The following is a 21,593-nucleotide window of genomic DNA, read 5'->3' as shown; positions in this document are numbered from 1 at the left end:
AAAAGAAAACTTGGCCTCAGTGGGACTTCCTTATTTATGTTTCACTAATATAAATAAACAAAACCAGTAGTAACATTTTCAATGGCAGCAGTTGTTAAAACAATTAGATAAATGAAACAGGTGATACCCAATGGGAATCAGATTCATGTTGACTTGCCAAAGGTAGTTTCAATGAAGGTAAATAACTCGTATTACTTTTTTTTTTTTGCTGGAGAGCAAGCCATCCTGTACCCTGCATGTGGGGGGACACCCCATACTCTCCGGACTTGTATACATCAACTCCAAGGTCGCACTGCAATGTAGAAAGAGGCAAATTCCACTATTTGCAAATTCAGTTTTGGTGAGCAGTATTCAAATACTTAACATTTGGTCAAACTAACTTTGTCAATTTGACACACTCCCTGAGAAATGTGTTACTGGCATGACATACCAACTACTAAGATAATTTTGTAATGTATGTAATATCTAATTTCTATATATGTAAAAGCAGACTGAGAAGAATATTCTGTCAAAACTGCTCATGTTGTTTAGCTAACAGAGCTGGATGATGACAATGCATTACATAAATCAGAAGTTGGTACACACTTAAGAGCTCCCATGCATCTGCTCTGTAGATACAGTGCATTCTGTCTTATGCAACAAGAAGCTTCTCTCTCTCTCTCTCTCTCACTCTCTTTCTTTATTTGTACCTTCACTATGCTAATGTCATTATATAACCCGATGCAGCACATTTGCTAGAAATGGCATTACATAGGTTTTCATATAGGGTAAACAAATAGTAATGCATTCTCAGCTATTATTGCATTATACCATATATGCTACAGATTCTAGCAGCTTCTGCTGAATGTTACAATAGTATTCAGAGTATCTGCAGTTTAGTAACAGATTAACAGTTGTTAGCTAAAAGTTAGTACTGTCATTTTTGTGAATTTGCTTTTAGATCACATGGTATTAATCTATGTAAATCTTTTGTACTAATTAGTAATCTTTTCCTTTGTGAGATGTTTATTTGTTTTCCACTGTTGTCTCCCTTTTCAGATTGCAAGACATGGTATTCTTGAAGATTTTCTCCCCATCCCCTTACCTATAGGAACTGTTTTCAAAACAAATAGTTTCATATATACACACACATACACACACACACACACACACACACACACACACACACACACACACACACACACACACACACACACACACACACACACACACACACACACACACACACACACACGCTCATACAATTCCCAGAAGAATTCTCTACCACATACCAGTTATCTGACAATGCATGATTTAGCCAAATACATCTCACTGTACTGTAGTATGTTCAAGCAATCTTGCTAAATGGGTACAGATACTCATACTTCAACCTTGACAACCAAAAGCAATAAATAATACAGTTTACTCAGATAATAATATATAAATAAATAATACATTTTAGAAACAAGATTTTAAATGTGAATACATATAACTTTACTTAGACAACAAAGAACTCAAAACAGTACTGATCCACATTCAAAACTATGGACATAGAATATAAAAATAACACACTTCTGCAGTCAGAATATTTAAAAAAGTAATCTGATCTACAACTAGATAAATACTGTATCTTACTCAATAAATATCGGACCTAATTATTCTAAGTTAAAAAAGTTATTCCAGGCAGAATTCAAAAGCAACATAATTGTTATCATGTTATATATATGTTAATTGAGTAAGCCCCCTGGAGAGAAGCATCTCATTTCAGAGATGACTTTGGATCACTGCCTGCTTAAGTGACTCCAGAATCACACAGCAGGCAAATAAAGGTCAAAGGAATCAAACACCATACCCATGGTTACAGGAAACAGATCATTAATAGTTTGAGGCTTTAATCCTCTCATATAAATGGCAGATAATACTTATATAGATGTATCAAGAACTCCCCAAAAATCTTAAGTCTGACTATGTTTACAGCTCTAAATATACACATTTCGGACGATCAGCTCTGTTTCCACCAAAAAAAAAAAAAACGATTAAATAATTTTTCCACAACCAGATACTTACATCTAATTGGGACAGTTTCTCAAGAACATGGACTTATTTCATAAGCCTTTTCAAACATCACAAATGACAATAGAAAATAAAAAAAAATTCCCATATATCTATTAACTTTGCCCTTAATTAACTGTTTGTATCTGGCCAGCTAACTCTTTGAAGTACATTATAATTGCATTTTATGACCTGCTAGCTTCCTGACACATGAGAATTAAAAAGTTACAGTTTACATTTCAATTATATGGGTTCACACATTTTTTTTTACTTTACTCTGATTTTTACTTTTACAGGGAAAAGGTCTCCCATTGTCAGGCAATAGGAAAAACACACATTACAGATTAAGCAAAGCTCAATAGGTTTTTAGGTGAATATCAGGCTAACAACAACTGGGCCTTATAAGCTTAGCCAAACCAAATGTACCCTGCAGGTTTTTGTGCTAGCCTTTATAAACCTTGTCAAGCATCTCAAGTGCAACCTGCAAGTCATTGTGCCTTAGGTGTTATTCTAATCATGTATATGCAGGTTAGGGCAAGACCTGCAGGCAGCCTTTGCCCATTAGAGACATAGGTACTAAACTTGGGGTGAATTTCAGATTTCCTATCGGCTCGTAAAATTTGCACTTGAATAGGATTAGAGAAGAGCTCTGCTTCAAATGGATAGAAAACCCATTCCTGAGAAAAGGAATTCTCTTAGAGACATAGCTGTCATTCCAACATGTCCTATTTATGTCACAAGCAAAGTTTAAGTCTACAGATTGACTAGCTCTAGTGCTATTCATTTTGCAGGTATGCAAAATGTGCATCAGAGTCAGATCCAATGATGCCCTGTATGCCAAGCATAGATCACCTCTCAACATTCTGTATGAATCAATAGTATAGGGATTGGATAGGGCTTTGAGGTGATCTTATATAGGATATGTTGTTTATGCCCTGTATTCTTTTGGGAAGAACCATTGTGGTCATTCCAGTTGTTGTATTTGCCTGGTAAGGTACATACCAAAGAAGGCATTGCACTCAATGATGGGTCTGATGAGAGCTAACTACAGTGGAACGAGGACTTCTTTGGACCTAGATGTTACACTCATACATATAAATTGAGCTACACAGAATGATTTTCCTTACTACCCTTGACACATGTTGAAAGACAGGTCAATATATACATACTTCGCCAATTCTCTGACTGCTAGGTTTACTCTTAGGGATGTGCGATCAATGAAGTACTTTCCTAGAGTGGCCAAATTCCCAAAGTGTACTATTAGGCCTTGTTTGGCTTTGGCACCAATCATTTTCTGTGTCAGTCTTTCGTATAGGATACTGGTGTCTTGGGCGGATTCCAAGAGTGCTCCTAATTTGCAACAACTGGCAAACTTGGCCAGCCAGAGGCCCTTGACATTAGACTTGACTTACAGGACATAGATGCCAAAAATGAGGAGACGCAGCACAGAGCCCTGAGGTACTCCACTAGTGACTGGCCTCTTTGTGGAGGTGGCCTCCCGTGTTCTAACTTTCAAGGCCCTATTTGAGAGACATCTGGAAATACAGAGTGTAACATAAGGGTTTATTCCCATTTCTGTGAGCTTTTTTCAATGCCCAAGTAGTGTATTGTATCAAATGCATTAGCCAGCTTAAGGTAGGATGTATGCACCATTTTGCCCTCATCCATTGCCTTGATAACCTTCTTGAAACCAAACTGGACTAAATCCAATATCTTAAGGTTTCCTATGTCATTATTAATAATTTTCATGATGATTAATTCCATGGTTTTGCATATGGGACCATTCAGAATTATGAATGTGTAATTCCTGGGGTTCACTGATGGCCCACCCTTCTGAAGAAGGATGACTGTTACAATTCACCATTCACATGGCACAAACCCTGTATGGAAGCTATAGATAAACAGTGATTGCAATGGTCCTGATATGTCATGTTTCAGGCTATTTAGAATTTATCCTAGGATATTATTGGGCCCCATCATTTATGCAATGTTCTTGACCTTAGAGTTTGTACTTAGGATCTGGTACCTAGTGATATTTGGAGGGGTTGTGTTCGATGATATTTTCTGGATGGCAGACAGGAGAGAGATGAGATTAAAACTGGAGATTAATTTTTTGGACAGCAGATTTGCTATATCTTCTAGCACCATGTAGGTAGCTCCATTTATAATCGGCCCTGCACATTGTTGTGTGCTACCTTTGAGGTTTCTGACATAGCTAAAGAAGGGTATGCGACTGTCCTTGGCCTAGGAGGCTATCTCCACCTCAGAATTGACTTTGAAAGACTTAATTTGCCTTTTAAGTTGCTTGTTTGCTTGTTTGTTTAAATTAATGAGAGTGATTTATTTTCCAGTTGGGCACAGCACTTCCTCATCTTGGCTATGACTTTTTTATTTTTGTTGTACAATCTGTTACTGTTAATGTTTGGATTCCAGCAGTGTGATTTGTTTTTGAGTTTGTTCTGGGCTTATTTCTGGTTGGCACTTCTGTCTGTATGCATAGTTAACATGGTTGTACAGGGTTTCTGTGAACAATTCTGCATAGGCAGCTTTGTTCGCTGGGTTTGGGTGCTTACAATTTTGCCAGGTTTTCAGCTAGTAATAGGAAGTATACCCTACAATAGTTCTTAAACATTATTGGTTTGCTACAGTAACAGAACTGATTTTTATTATGAAGGAGACAGCTTTATGGACTGACCTTACTGAAGAGAACATTGCACTACAGATTCATAGGTGTTGAGAATGCAGCATTCTCCAATGTTTGTGAGTACAAGATCCACTATGTGTACCCCTGATGGGCATATGGTCAATCTGGTCCAAGGTATTTGTGTTTACAAAGTCCAGAAATCCTTGGGCCTGTAAGTTTGGGGTCAGGTAGGTATTCCAGTTTATAGCAAGGCAAAGTCACCCATGAAATAGTACTGGGTTGACTAATGAGTGCCTCCACTGAGACTAAATATGGGTTATAGGTTCTTGGGTCATAGAGGGTGACCTCTAGCTTGCATGGATATGATAAGGGACTTTACCTATGGAAGTTTGGACATGGAGAAGATCAAGCATGTTGTCCTGTTTGACTAGTCTTGAGTTGAGTTTGTTGCTGATATAGATTGAGACACCTCCACCTTTAGTCTCTGCCTGAGTAGTAATTGGCCTAAATGGGTGGAATGCATTGTAGCCATGTACGGCCAGGGTGTTCTCATTGACTTTAAACCATGTCTCAGTAACTGCATAGATGTCTGCATTCTCCAGAGTGAGAGAGACTTGGAGGTAGTAGAGTTTCTGTCTTAGGCTCCTGGCATTAAGCATTAACACATTTAGATTCCCTCAGGTTGGTTTTGCTATATCTGAAGGTTTGTCAGTTTGGCATTGCCTAAAAAAGGCACTGTGGGAGACGGCAATATTTTATTCAATATTCAATATCATAGAGGGGGCATGTGCAGACCATCCTTGGCAAATCAACACAGTCTGATGATCATATCTTGTCATGATGACAAAAACATACAACAGCCACAAATAAGAAATAAAAAGACACACTACATTTTTAAAACAGTTTTCTACTGTGGCACTACAACTGTATTCCAAATGTTCACATTTTGCTTCATGACAACATTACATATTGTAAACTATCAAAAATGTGAATGCGTTGGACTTCTAGCAATTGTTCAGCAAAGATCAGACATCACCTGATTGTTCACAGTCATCAGTGCTAGACAGCTTAAATCAGTAGTGGTTATTCTTTTTCCACAATTGTGAAGAATGTGTATTGTGGTACAACCTCCATGAAGACAATGAACAAGCAACTGAAAAGAAAGACAGTAAATAACTAATTTCACCAAAATATGTGATAATGGTTGCCAACCACATGGTGAGTGAAGAAAAGTTTCAGTTCCTGCACAGATGTTTAGTGCTCAGAATATTATTGGTCAAAAAAGAAACCTGCATCATGGGAATAATTACTGAACTTCAAAGAAATAAATGAGAGAGATATACTCATAAATAAAAGAGAGACTGGGAAATTTTACAACCTTGATGAATAGGAGGATGAGAGGATGGATAAAGCAATACAATTACCTGAGACCATCACTAAAACTGTCAAACTGAACAGTAAAAGTAAAATGATAGACATTTTAGAAAGTTGATACATTTAAAATGGTACTGTCAAATAATTTACCTGTATGAGCTTCATATTTGACACTAAGAGAACTAATAAACTACTTGCATTAACTGAAAGGTTACTAGCTAATGAAGCATTGTTTAAAACTGAACAAGGTAAGCCTGTAACGAAGACTATACAGATGTCTGTAATTACACAAAAAATGCTCCACACCGGAAGTATATCCCTCATTGGCGAGATCTGATCATAAACTAATCTCACTGGAAATCCACATCCCGCACCCACCCCAAACAAAAAAGACCACAGTGAAGAACTTCTCTAAAGCAAACTTCACACTACTCAAGACTGGTGTGGTATCCTTCAAGGCCCCTGAGCCAGTGGAAACCACAACCCAAGCTGCGGAAGCCCTTACAAATGCCTTCTATGAACACCTCCAGGACTGCATGGATCAGGCAATCACAAATAAAACCAAGACTCTTTCCACAAAGGGCAAACGTCCAGTCTGGTGGACACCAGCCATTAACAAACTTTACAATAAGAGGAGAAAGCTATTACATGATAGAACAAAATCCATAAAAGGGAAGTCACCCCTTATCATTATTAGTAAAAAAATACGAGCACTAATAAAATCAACTAAGGCCAATTTTGAGAGAAAAATTGCCATGGATTCAAAGGACAATCATAAGGCCTTTTTCAGCTATGTTAGGAACCTGGGTGGAAACTCCCAGATATGCTCAGAATTAGTCCAAAATGATACAAAAATCACTGAACCCACAGACATTGCCAACATACTGGCAGACAGGTTCAGTGCAAACTTCACCCCCCTCTCCCCTCCTAAAGGAGAGATAACTATCCCAGCGGAGTGTAGCCTCCCAGACATCTCAAATGCACAGGTGAAAGCTGCTCTCTCTAAAGCTAAAAACACAGCATCAATGGGACCGGATGGTGTCCCCGGCTGTGTGCTACACGAGCTAAATGAGGAATTAAACCCGCACATAAGGCAGCTGTTTAATCTCAGCCTTACCACAGGATACATGCCCAAGGAGTGGCGTACGTCAACTGTGGTCCCACTCCACAAAGGCGGTGCCTCTACGGACCATGGTAATTACCGCCCCATAAGCTTAACAAGTCTAGTCTGCAAAGCTATGGAGAGGATCATAATGGAGCTCATAAACAAAGATATAGGGGACTTGCAGACATCGGACCCGACCCAGTTTGGCTTCGTCAAGGGAAGATCATGCCTTTTGAACTTGGTTGACTTCTTCGAAACAGTCACCAAGGCCATTGATGAGGGAAAGGCAGTCCATACAGCCTACCTTGACCTTGTAAAGGCTTTCGACACAATACCCCACTCGGGTATTGTAGAAAAACTTACCAGCTTAAATGTAAACCCATATGTCACAAGATGGGTTGCAAACTGGCTTAAGGACAGAACCCACAGGGTTAGAGTTGCTGGCGCTATGTCAGACTCCAAGCCGGTCACAAGTGGTGTCCCACAGGGCTCGGTCCTTGGCCCCCTATTGTTCGGCATCTACTTCTCAGAAGTACAGGCCAACATGGGAGGACTTTGGCTGACAAAGTTTGCAGACGACTGCAAACTGGGCGCCATAGTGGAAAGTGCATCGGACATGGATATCCTTCAGAAGGGACTCACGGAAACAGATAGCTGATGCCAGAGCCATGGCCTGAAGTTAAACGCCAAAAAATGTATAGTCATACACTTTGGGAAAAACAAGGTAACCCCAAGCTACCATATAGGTGGCAATCCACTAAGCACAGAGGAGGTTATCAGGGACCTGGGGACCCAGGTTGACAGTGGCCTTTCTTTTGACACTCACGTTGCTAAAGTGGTTAGAAAGACCTTCTACATTGCCCACCTGAACATGAAGGGATTCACATCCAGATCTAGTGAGGTCATTGTTCCCCTGTACTCTTCACTTATCAGACCGATGATCGAGTACAATGCCCCATTCGGGATGTATCTCACCCGACATCTGCAGCAATTGGAGAGACCCCAAAAGTTCCTCACCAAAAGGATAAAGGGACTCCAAAATCTGTCATATGCTGCCAGATTGAAGAAACTCCAGCTCTATTCAGTCGCATACCGTCTGCTCAGAGGTGACATGTGCCTGACATACAAGGCCATGTCCAACCCAGAATTAATGGACATGCTCCACCTCAAAAAATCCAAATCCACCAAAACCACTAGAGCAAGCGACTTAAACCTTAGCACGGATATAAATAGGACGTGCTGGAGGGATAGATTTATCACTCAGAGACACCCTATGCTGTGGAATAAAATCCCGGTCCATGTGAGGCAGAGCACCTCGCTGGCTCTGTTCAAGAGAAATCTTGACCTGTGGATGGGAGATTGTAGGTTTATCCCGGGAATCATCTCTGTGTCACTGCTGGACAGAGGCACAACAAACTAATGGGCACAGTATTTTTTCATATAAGGGGTGGCGTAAGCCACAAAAATTTGGGCTAGGCTTATAAATGCATTAGGGCAGATAGCCTAGTATAAACCTATGAACCTATGAACCTATAAAATGAAATAGCATGTTTTAGATGTGGGAAGAGTGAGCACAATGCTAAAATTGTTTAACTAGTAATACTAATGCTGTACTTAAAAATGTGAGTTTCTACAAACATGGTGGTAATAAAAAATATACTAATAGAATATGATAAAGCAACTGTTAGACTAGTAGAATCAGCATATTGTCTCTATGAAGTTATTAAGTTAGCCAAATGTTCCATATTAGTGGATGGGAAAGAAACTGAAGGAATAATTAGATGCTGATCTGATAGCATGGTCACACTTATAATAGAACCATATGTCTGCAGACATAAATGACAAGAGGAAGTTGGAAGGTATTATGTGCTGATGTGAGCAAAAAAACAGTGTCCTATAGCACATATAGAAATTTAAACTCTGTTGGGTAAAGTTTTACATCTTCTAGCTTTGGTGAACAGTTTAACACTTAGTGTCATAACTGGCCAATATGTCCTTCATTTTAATGCACTATAGAAATTATACTATTTACTATAGAAATTATGAGGAGAGGGAACCCAGTTAGATAACCTGTGATCAGTATATATATATATATATATATATATATATATATATATATATATATATATATATATATATATATCCCTAATAAAACTGGGGACAGGAGCCTGACACCCTTTTAAGAATATCCACTCCTGAATATACTCCAAGTAAAAATGCAAAGGGGGGGGCATCAGTAGCCAAAAACACTATTAAAATAAATATTTCTGATAAAGAGGTAGGGGTAGAAACTTAAAAGCAGCTAGAATTTGTCTTTGGCTGGGATGGATAGAAAAACCCATCTGCTGTCAGGAACTTATGATTTAATTATGGCTATTTACAAGGGATCAGAAGATTTATGCAGTCTTATCTTTCTTTCTTTTTGTTACAATGGAGGTACTAGACAGGAGTGACTGCTATCCCTGCTTTGGTGTACCTTGAGCCATCAGCAGCTTGGATTAGACAGTCTTGTTTGCATGGTTATAGGGTAGGGGTCTGAAGAGTTTAAGAGTTCCCTTCTGATGATGTATTAACATATTTAATTTGGTATGAGGTAGACTTGCTGGCTTTAGTTAGAGGACTGCATATGGTTTATAAGAAGGGGTTATAAACATGACAGCATTGCTTTGGCCAGTGACTGGACATCTAAACAACGCAGATCTTTGTTATTAGATTACAAGGAGAAATATCCTAAGGATAATGCAACTATGAGGTTTGTCACTATTTTGGGGCAGAATATTAACATACTTAGAGACATTATTGACCAACACTGGAGTATTTTCCGTGCAAACAATACATTGTCAGAAATACTTACACCTAGATGTTTGTTTTCCTATCATGGGGGCCAAACATTGGGTTCTTGCTTCGGTCAGTAAAAACATGGGGTGCATTCACAACTGAATGGTCATCAGATTATATTAACTGGTACAAGGATGATAGGTTGTGTGCCCTGTGGCCACTGTACATCTTGAAAATTTGTTTTGAAGTCCAAACAATTTACCAGCAAGAATACGGTTACGGTGTATGATATTAGGTTCTTAGGTAATTGTAGTAGTGATTGGCTGATATATTTAGCAACCTGTTCTTGTTCTGCCTTTTATATTGGCCAAACTTCATGCCCCTTTGTAAAAGGAAAAACTTCAAAGATCAATACACGTTAGGTTCAAGCAAGGCACCCTTTATTACTTGCAGCAAGGAGACAAAGCATGTAGGTACAAGGTCTGTCTGACTTTCTTGTGGTCAGTATGTTATTCTTATACAGTTCTCTTTATGTCACATAGAAAATGTTACTAATCTACTGCTGACGTAGTTGGACACAGCTTTCTGTATGTTACACAGAAAATGTTACCAGGCTTATTGCTGACATGGTCAGATTATTGCTGTCTTGCATAAACATTTGAGAAAAACAACCTGGCCTTGGGCTTATTTTAGCCCATCTTGTCTCTTCAATTCTTCCATTGTACAGTTCTAATACATGCGATACATTTTGTCTAGATTCAAGGTACATTTCTAGCTTTGGTACAAGTAGTGCTGACTATGGTTTAAGCTTTCAAACATCTATTGTTTTCTTTATCAAGACTTCTAGCAGCTGCACATTTTCTCATGGCATAAGCAGAAATAGAATGTCTCTTATTAAGTTTCCAGTAGCTGCACATATTTTCATTGCATAAGCAGAATAAAGTGTCTTTTATTAAGTTTCTAATAGCTGTGCAGATTCATGCAGTATGAACAGAATAAATGTATTAACCCTTTTAAGCCTTTAATGTACTAAGCATGCACATTGCTATTATGCATTTTTCTAACACCCTTACATATCCATATTTCTGAATATATGAGTAACATTAGAAATAAAATGCTTTCTAATGCCTTAAATAAACACTCCCTTAAACATCCTGCAGCACTGTTCAGATTTACCATTCCTGATAGAATTGTAGGAGATAGGGCCAATAAAATGGGTTGGCATGACTTAATAAAAAGGAGAGAAGCTGGATAATAAAGTTTGGGGGGGTTGTTTTCCCCAGGTTTAAATGAGAATTTATAAACCAACCAATGAAAACCATATATATATATATACACACACACACACACACACACACACACACACACACACACATATATATATATATATATATATATATATATATATATATGTATTGCATGCTTAGTAATTTGTTTTCACTGAGCAAGGCAAGTGTTTTGGACAAAACCTGTCTGATTTGATGGGCATTGTGCTTTGCACACTACCCTGGATGGTGCTGCCACATTAAAAGAAGACAACAAATATCCTTAAATCCAGGTCTTTCCTTCCCTGTTCCTGTTCCAAAGCAGTCAGTCACCATAAGTACCTCAGACTTTGCTAGGAGAGCAGTTTCAGGAGGGATACAAGTGCAGAGTGTGTGGGTCACAATGCCAAGATGCAAGAGCTCAAATATAAAAGAAATACTTACTTAAGGCATTTAACTCACTGAATCATCTTTGGTACCTGGTACCTCTTCAAATTGTTACAGATAATACCACAGTATTTTAGTACAGCAAAAAAGCAAGGGGGAACCAGGTCATACCTCTTTGCAGACTAGCCATGTTAGCTTGGGATATAGCTTCACAGCAGAATCTCACTCTACAGCCTTTCTACATTCTGTCTGAGCAAAACTGTGTGGCAGGCAAGCTGAGCAAGACAATTGCATACCATCATAAATGGCAACTAGATCAGGGGATCTTACAAGATTTGGAGAGTTCCTCAAGTAGACATATTCTTCTTCTCTCTGAACAATCAGCTGGCAAGATTCAACTCCAGAACTCCATTCAAGAAGGCCTGGAAGTCAGACAACTTTTCTGTTCCTTGGACAGAAATACTCTTACATGCTTTTCCACCCTTTTCACCCTTTCCACTGATATCCAGGGTACTTCTGAAGATTTAAAAGGAATCATCCAAGATCATTGCAGTGACTCCCTTCTTGCCCAGGCAACAGTGGTTCTCCCATCTTTTGGAAATGGCCAGACCACATCTAATCATATAAAAATGGGGGTGTTTGATACACCCCGATCCCAGCTAACTTCAGTTGACTGCCTGGATGATAGGGTCTGAATTCCCTTTTAGGCATCTATTTACTGAGGGCATGCAAGAGATAATTATGGAGGCAAGAAAGGCTGCTACTAGAAAATCATATATTAATAAATGGAAAAGTCTTTCTAGTTGTTGCCAACAGCATAACCAGCACCTTTTCAGGGCAGACTGAGATTAGCTCCGATTGCAGAAAAGATCAAAGACAGAAGATTATGGTGGATTGGGCACACGTGCAGAAAATCAGAAGACAGTCTGGTGAAGAAGATTTGGGACAGACAGGTAGGAGGTAAGAGGAAGCAAAGACATTCAGCAAAGAGGTGGATGGATTGCGTGAGAGATCTGTGACAGTCAGGCATGAGTGTCAAAGAAGGCAGGTGAGTAGCATTGAATTGAGAGAGATGGCGACAGTTAACATGACACCCTGACCCCATGTAGAAAATTTGGAAAACAGAGGTTGATGTTGATGATGCTCAGGGATAGTAGTTCTCTGATTTTGCAATATTTGTGCGAGTTACTATCCTATAGCCTTTCTTACTACTTAATCAAGGTTCATTTATTAGCATTTCAGTATCTCTGCCCATGGATTCTCCTCTTTCAATGAATTATCATGTCAAAATGTTGGCTAATCCTTGGGATCCTAACATTGTGCTAGAGAAGTAAAATGTGCTCCATTTATACCAACTAACCTATCTGACTTGAGGTTCTTAACATAAAAAGCAGTTTTACTAATTGCTCTGATATCTGCAAGAAGGGTATCTGAGTTGTAAGTTCTTATGGTGAGTCAACCCTACCTCATTTTCCACAAAGATAGGGATTCTTTGAGAACTTATCCTTTTCTGCCTGAAGCTGTATCACAGTTTACTTCAAACCAAACAATCCATCTCCCCATTTTATTTCCTGAACTGAAAAATGCAGGAGAAAGGATACTGCATAAATTGGATGTTCACAGACAACTTAGGTGCTATCTTGACAGAACTAAACCTTTCAGATCTTTGGATCAATCGTTCATCTCTTGTGAAGGTAAGAAGAAGGGGCAACCTATGTCAAAACAGACTGTTTCCAAATGGTTGTCTGAGGCTATTACCTTTTGTTATACTTGTGACACTGCCAGCCCAGATATCTGGAATTTTGTGGATAGTCTGTCATTTCTGAATATTAATATGATTCATACGCTTGTCTTACAAATGTAAGGCAACTATAACTTATGTGTATGTTGAACTACTGGTGCAAAAGTATGTGTTTAACTGTATGTTATGTACTGAGCTGCAAGAATGTAACCACAGTGTGTCTTACTGGAAAAGAACAGAAATGTATATAAACTATATACCTGTGCATGTGTATGTTTTAATAGTAGAATCTGGAACATACAAAGTTAACTTGCAAAACTTCAAGAAAATAAGTTGTAAAGTAAAGTGCTTTATGACAGTGTTATCTCTCAGTAAGCAGACACAGTGTCTAGAGCTGGAGGTTTTCCTATTGTTCTGAAACAGAAAGAATGACTAGGTTTCAAATGTAAAAGTGTTTAATTGTTTTACAACTTTCAATTCTGAGAAAACATCAGAGAGATATGTATTTTCACATAGAAATGTTAAAATTTAAGTTTCTGTTAGCCTGAGAACTGAAGGCAGGTGACAAAGATTGATGTCATCCAGGCTAACCCAGCAGTAATATCTGATATTAATTTAAGAACTCTCTCAGAGAGAGAGAGAGAGAGAGACACGGCATTTTGTATCTTGTCTTGGACCTAGAAACATCCACTCATCAGCACTTCTGCCTGAGTGTTGTCTGTAAGTAAGACTTAGGGAAAAGAGATTTCTTTTAGATATAGATAGGAATATAGTAAATGTTTGTTTAGATGTTTTCTGTATTTATTTGAGACTGTCCTGCAATGTTGTTTTAAAATATTTCCTGTGATTCTGAACTCTGTAGTTACTATGTTGATTGAGTATTATCTTGTTCTTTTATTATTTATCATTACATATATTTAAACCAATCTTTGTGGCTGGTTTGTTTTGATATATTTAAGCTCTTAGAGTACTGGCATATGTATGTGGTGACACTGTACAGGTCATTCCTAAATAGCCTTAGTCTTGGTCACACTTATTGTTTGGATTAATAGTGACATTACACAGTAGGATTGGTCACCCTTTGTAAGGGCCTTAGTGCAGCTGATAAAGAGTTGGCTGGTGGCAGTGATAACTACTTTGTGGTCTGGGAAGAAGGGGGCATACTAGTAAACCTGTGCCAGCCTTCCCCAGGTATATGTGTGTGTTTGTATATAAATCAAATCTCAAAGTGTGTGTGTGTGGGTCAGCTACTTGAGCAGGGAACCAAAGCACTGGTTGGATAAAGAGGGTGCTGGAGGTCTTAGCTTGGCCACTCAGCTGAGATCTTAACCCTATAGCTGGGCCAGTGGGGGGGGGTCTTATTGGGGATATGGAGAAAGAGGGAGAAACCAGCCCCAGATTGACTGTAATCTCTGTGTGCTCCTAAGGGAAATTGTACTTTACTATATGTGTACTTGTTATCCTCCCATTGTGTATGTCCCTCACTGGTGCTAGTGGGGAGGATAGAGGCTCACTGATTACTGCGCCAGTGCAGGGGCATCACAGTACTCACCACAACAAAACTATTTTATATATGGCTTTTTGAAAATGGTTAGATTCTAGAAGTATTCTAGAAGGAGCAGCTTGTTCCACTATACATTTTTTACAAAGCACTATAAGTTGATTTTATTTATTTATTTATCTATTTGCAGTTTGTTTACCAGAATAGTCCATTGGGCCACAAGAAGCCCATTTTCAATGGAGTCCTGGAGAGAAAAGCTCCAGAAAAATACAAATACATAGAACACATTGCACATATACATTACAGATTATCTCATAGGAATACAAAGTAAATACAATAAGAAAAGGTTAACAATGACAGAATACACCAGCATAGTTTATTAAACAGCAATAAAAAACACTTTTTTTTTTTTTTTTTTTTTTTTTTTTTACAAAAGTAGCGGTATAGGGTAACTGTTAAGTAGTTTTCTAGTCCTCTAGATCAGGCTTTGCAAGGGCCATTGTCCAGGGGTTCCTAGACTCTTCTCCTTCCATATCCCAAATGTAGTAAGCTAGGATAATCTACCCACATAACTAAGGCTAATGCAGCAGAGATCAATACGATGAACATAGTACAGTTTTGTAAATAAACTTACCATAACAGTAGATTTCTGAAACATCACTGCTACAGTAGCTACTCCTTGTTTTTAAGTGTTTTCTTTATGCCAGGGTATGGACATGTATTTTTTTGCTGTATCTACCATTATCTTTTCAGGTCTCAGCCTTCCACTCTCTGTTGGCATAAAAGTTCTGAAGGGCTTGGAGCCAAAACCTGCATTTTTAGTCAACTTAGCATGACCTGGAAGCTGGATGGCTGTTATGTCCTATGCAAGAAATAACCAATATAATTAAGGCTACTGTAGCAGGGATCATTCAAGCATCTTCTGGTATGGTAAATTTACTTGCACTACTGTAATTTTTACTGGTGATTTTGTATATTGAATCACAGTCCAACCATAACATACTCACACCCTTAATAGAGTCTTTTTACTGGAATTGTTGAACTGTTAAAAAGAAGTGCAGTACAGCCATTGAGTTCATTATCCTACAAACAGGAAAAATGTTTTTTAACTGCAAGCTCTACCCAAAACTTTCTCTGGATCAGAAAACAATATTACACCAGCTGGAAAACACTCTAAGCAATGACAGGATATAGTAATTTCCATGTAAATCTCTATTTTCACCTTTTCCTCATTTGCTTTTAAAAACAAATTGATTAAATACTTGTTGGAAGTAAACACGGTCAAGCAAAATGACTCCTTCCTTTCATTTTATATTTCCTTGCCTGGTGACTAAATGATACTTCTGCTCTTTCATGCCAAAGTTCAAAATGGATTGGTATAATACATGCATATCCAATGTACTTTTCTAAAGCAGTTGCATAAGTCTGTATCACTGTTTTCTGCTATAAAGCTTTCACGGTGGTACAGCGGTAGCATTGTTACCTCACAGCAAGAGGTTCTCCCGTTCGATTCTCAGCTTGGCTTGGGAGTGCCTTCTGTGTGGAGTCTGCATGTCCTCCCCGCGGTTGGGTAGTGTTCAAAAGACATGCGTGTGTAAATGGGCATGCCTTCATTGAAGGTTGGGCATCGAACTGGCACCTCGGCATTTCGTAAAAAAAATCTACTGCCAATCATTAGCAGACCAGAGTTCCGCTCTTGCGACCCCTAACTGGGAAAAGCCAGCCGAAAGACAAACAACAACAACAACAACTGTTATCTATCATAAGCATCACACACCGAATGTGTCCCTCATCTCCTTTAGGTATCCCAATTCTTTCTCAAGTTTCTTTTGTATGCTTTGTCCTCCAGACTGAACAGTTTATGACATATCAATAACAATACTCTATGTACATCTATAAACTGATAACTTGCAGCATGTTTTTTGTTGCTGTTGTTGAAGCAAAATGGCATCATATTATCTGCAAGTTTGCTGACATAAAACCCATCCACTCCATCCAGTTTCTTCACATATTCATCCAGTATATAATTGCAGTTTTCTAGACCTCCAATATGATTGCTTCAACTATAAGCAGTGACACACCCAGAATAATCTCTTCAATTTTCTCTTTGGCTTCAACTTCTCAACCACACCTGAAGCCTCACATTTTACCATGCAATTCAGAGGTTTGGATATTAAAGAGCTTTTTTCCAAGATATATATATATATATATATATATATATATATATATATATATATATATATATAAAATATAGTAAACAGCAATGGGCTCAGTATAGAAACTTGAGGGACACCTGTGTTAACAGAAAGGAAGGAAGACTATGCTGTTTGCCACTTGACACATTGTATTCTGTTTCTTAGGTAACTATGGAATCATTTGATAATGCTAGTAGAGAGGTTGAGAGTGGTGAGGTTAAGGACTAGTTTAGAATGAGACACTGTGTCCAATTCCTTTGAGAGATCAGGAAAGATTGCGGAAACTAAAAGATTGCTGTTACAGTGTAGCTTGATGGTATTATGAAAAGATACTATGGTAGTGGTTGTGCTGTGGTTCGGGCAAAAACCATGCTGGGACCTAAAGAGTAGGTTTTGTTCTAAAAGATGCAGTAGTAACTGTGAGTGAATATCTTTCCAATAACATTGATAATGGAGGTGCTATGGCAACTGACCTGAAGCTTCTAACATCATTATATTTGCCAGCTTTATGAAAATATAATTATAATTCTTCTTCCAGATTTTACAAACTCGAGATTCAGTTATGGACCTATTGATGAGTATGGAGACTGACACTGCTAGGGTATCTGCTGCTAGTTTAATGAATTTGGCTGGAAGATTGTCAGCTGCATACCTCTCAAATGACCAGATTTTTGTAGAATGTCCAGATTTCTGTCTCATATTTTTGGTCTGTTCCAAATAATATTTTGTGTTTTTTTGCCAAATCACTTTAGATTAAAGTCACTAAATGATAACATACATTTGCATCCCAGACTTCATATCCTTCAGAAAATGCACGCTAACAAAAATCCTGTCATTCTAGCAACTTTCTAAGTTTCTAACAGCAATATTTAAAATCTGTGCCTATTTTTTACCTTTGTCTATTCATTATTTTAGGCTATATCCAGGTTTCTTGCAGTAAGAGTTTGAGAGGTATGGTCAGCTTCTAAAATGGTTGGTTTAAACCTAAGTTTTTTGATACAAATAAAAAACATAGTGAACCAAACCAAGGCAGAATGTAAGCACATAGATACCAACTCCGATACAAAAAGAAAAACGTTTTATTGTGAGCGCTTTTGCAGTTTAACCAACTGCTTCATCAGACAGAATCTTGTGTCATCTGCCATGCTATTTAAGAGACTTTGCACCAATGAAAACACTTTAATTATTAAACAATTAAAATCATGAAATAATCAAATCAGAGCCTCCCAATCTACTACACACACACACACACACACACACACACACACACACACACATATATATATATATATATATATATATATATATATATATTCAGGCAAAATACATGACATGCTCAGAAAAACAAAAAAAACAAATGAGTGTGCAAATAAAAACACATGTAAAAGATACACGCATCTAAAAATATATAAAAAATACAAAAAATATATACCTCTATAAGAAGCATAATGTATGAAAATACATTCAGCTGTTGTCATTCCTGAGGCCTCTGCCTTTATTGGCTAGCTAAGCATGTTTCACAACAGACTGATGCGCATACATTTAAGTTCACTGCAATGGAAGTAATACAAATTGATGAACGTGGAGGAGATATTAGAAATAAGGTGGAAACAGTGGAACTGAAATGGATTATTAGGATGAGAGCCAAAAAAGGCAGAGGCCTGAATGATAAGGTCTGTATTAAACCAGTCCTTAAAACCAGACCAATACATAAATAAAATACGGAGATCTCTTACTTGAAATATTACATCATTTTTAACCTCAGGAGTCAGGAATCACAATAGTTGTATGTATTTTCATACATTGTGCTTCTTATATATGTACATATTTTTTGTATTTTTTATATGTTTTTTAGATGGAGGTATCTTTTATATGTGCTTTTATTTGCACACTCATACGTTTTGTTTTTGTTTTTCTGAGCATATCATCTATGTTGCCTGAATATATATATATATATATATATATATATATATATATATATATATATATATATATATATATATATATATATATATATGTGTGTGTGTATATATGTATATATATATATGTGTGTGTGTGTGTGTGTGTGTGTGTATATATATATATATATATATATATATATATATATATATATATATATATATGGATCTACCTTACTAGATCGACATGTTAAAACAGCGAAAACGACTTCACTGACGCCAGAAGATTGAAAATGACTTCACCGACACCAGAAGATCGACAGTGCACAAACATGACACCGCATACACCCGACACATCATACCAACAAACAAAACAAATCCCCTATCCAAAACCCACACACACAACACAAGCACACCAAAATCCTTACAAACCAACACTAACCCATACATACACAACTATCTACAACCCTAACCCAAACCCTTACCCTAAGGTCTGTCACTATCGCACACTCACCTAACCCACACCCTAACCCTAACTCACTTATCCCACCCCTACCCCTACAGACCGCCAACATCGCACACTTACCTTACTCGCACCCTTACCTAACCCGTGCCCTAACCCTAACTCACTTATCCCACCCCTACCCCTACACACCGTCAACATCGCACACTTACCTTACTCGCACCCTAACGTCCGTCACTACCGCATACTTACACATCCTTTCCCCATCGCAGTGTTCTCAGCGTCGGTGTCTTCCTCCGTCGGTCTTCTGCCTTGTCGATCTTCTGGCATCGGTGAAGTCATTTTCGATCTTCTGGCGTCGGTGAAGTCGTTTTCGCTGTTTTAACATGTCAGTCTAGTAAGGTAGATCCATATATATATATATATATATATATATATATATATATATATATATATATATATATATGTGTGTCTGTAGTAGGTTGGGAGGCTCTGATCTGATTATTTCATGATTTTAATTGTTTAATGATTAAATTGCTTTCATTGGTGCAAAGTCTCTTAAATAGAATGGCAGATGGCACAAGATTTTGTCTGATGAAGTAATTGGTTAAACTGTGAAAGCGCTCACAATAAAACATTTTACTTTTTGTATCAGACTTGGTATTTATGTTTTTACATTCTGCCTTGGTTTGTTTTACTATATTTTTTATTTGCATTGGTGTAGTGTACTTTGTTACACTTTTAAGTGAACCATTTGTCTTTTTCACAGCACACAGTTCCTGAATTAAGTTTTTTGATGGTTGTGGTTGAGACAGGTTGTAGTGAGAAAGCAGTAGCGTCACTGGGATTGGAATGGAATTGAGTAAATGGGTTACTGGGGTTGTATTGAAGAAACAAAGCAGCTGTGTTGGTGAAGTGGGAGTTAAAAGAGTAGACTATGTTAGAATTAGAGTCACTGGCCAAAGGGTTAAACTGGGGTCATTTGCTAGAAAGTCTTTGGATTAGATTTATTGTCATCTTGTACAGTAAAACAGATGGTTTTATTTGACTTTTTAGCCTTTTTTACCAAGGTTTTCAATTCATTCCATAGAGTTCTGTAGTATTCAAAGAGGTGACCATTTATGGTACAACTGCTTCCAGTCTTTTCCTATTTATCAGTTTTGTGTTCTGAGTTAACTAAGGTGCAGGGTTCATTTTAACATGTTTTATCCTTAGGGGGCTTGGGCTTTTAGAATATCTAAGAAAATTGTGTTAAAGGTTTCTGTTGCTTTATCTAGGGTCAGATGTTGACATTTTTTGTATTACAGCTGGGAACAGATGGCTACTTTTTGTAATTTATAGTAGCATAAGTGGAGTGCTGGTCACTAATGTTATCAGGTAGTGTGCCAGACTGGAAGATGTTTTGGGGTGGGTTGTTAAGGATCCAATCCAGAGTTGAAAAAGAATGTGAAGTTTTGGTAAAACAGGCTGGGGCTTGAATAAGTTTTGCAAAGTTGTACAGATTCATAGAATGAGTGCTACATAAAGTATTAATGGTTGCCCAGTAAATGTTATAATCCCCAAGTATGATGGTTTCTAGTTAGTTGTTTGCTGATACCCTAGAGAGGATGTCTTCTAGTATGAAGGGGTATATATATATATATATATATATATATATAAGTCCAGGCACATCATATCCAGCCCTCCTCCTGTTTTGACTGTGGGTTCAAGTCAAGGCATGTTATAACTCTGTGTCTTTTGTGTTTGATTTACAGTTCAGGCATCTGAGGTACTAACAGGGAAGTACAGGTATGACCCTCCCAGGGAGAATAACAGTCATTTAAGGTGCTCCTGAGAGGCATATCCTTTGGACGGAAGTAGGTGAGCACAGAAAGGATGTGAGGTATGAGAGTAAGTCATAAAAAATACTCTCCCCTCGGGTGAAGCAGTTGTCAACACAACCCACCAGCATGGCCTTAAGATCTTTGCTGGCCCCAACAGCTCACCCAAACAAAATCTGAGGTGAATGGAGGAGCTAGTAGACCCAGCAATGGATGGTGGCACTGGGACAACTGGAAAAAGTGAAGCATGAAGGGGACGGGGGGGATATATCTCACAGGGTTATAGCTATCTACTCTGTAAACTATCACTTCTTGGCTTTTATGTAAACCTTGAATTTTACTTAATTAAACTACTCTTTAATGGGAATGACTACCTTAATAGCCTGAGACT

The 21,593-nt window shown here is 38.0% G+C and overlaps 1 protein-coding gene across 1 annotated transcript in view; it reads right to left on the bottom strand.

Moving 5' to 3' along the window:
- The window catches only part of LOC122804601 (cholesterol 24-hydroxylase-like), a 730,604-nt gene that overhangs the window by 34,270 nt on the left and 674,741 nt on the right, over positions 1–21,593 (bottom strand). The window lies entirely within an intron of this gene.

This window comes from Protopterus annectens, chromosome 6.part0, assembly GCF_019279795.1.
Source record: "Protopterus annectens isolate FY-2018-M chromosome 6.part0, PAN1.0, whole genome shotgun sequence".
NCBI classification, from domain to species: domain Eukaryota; kingdom Metazoa; phylum Chordata; order Ceratodontiformes; family Protopteridae; genus Protopterus; species Protopterus annectens.
Note: the sequence above shows the minus strand (reverse complement) of the source record. Positions and strands in the feature narration are given on the sequence as shown.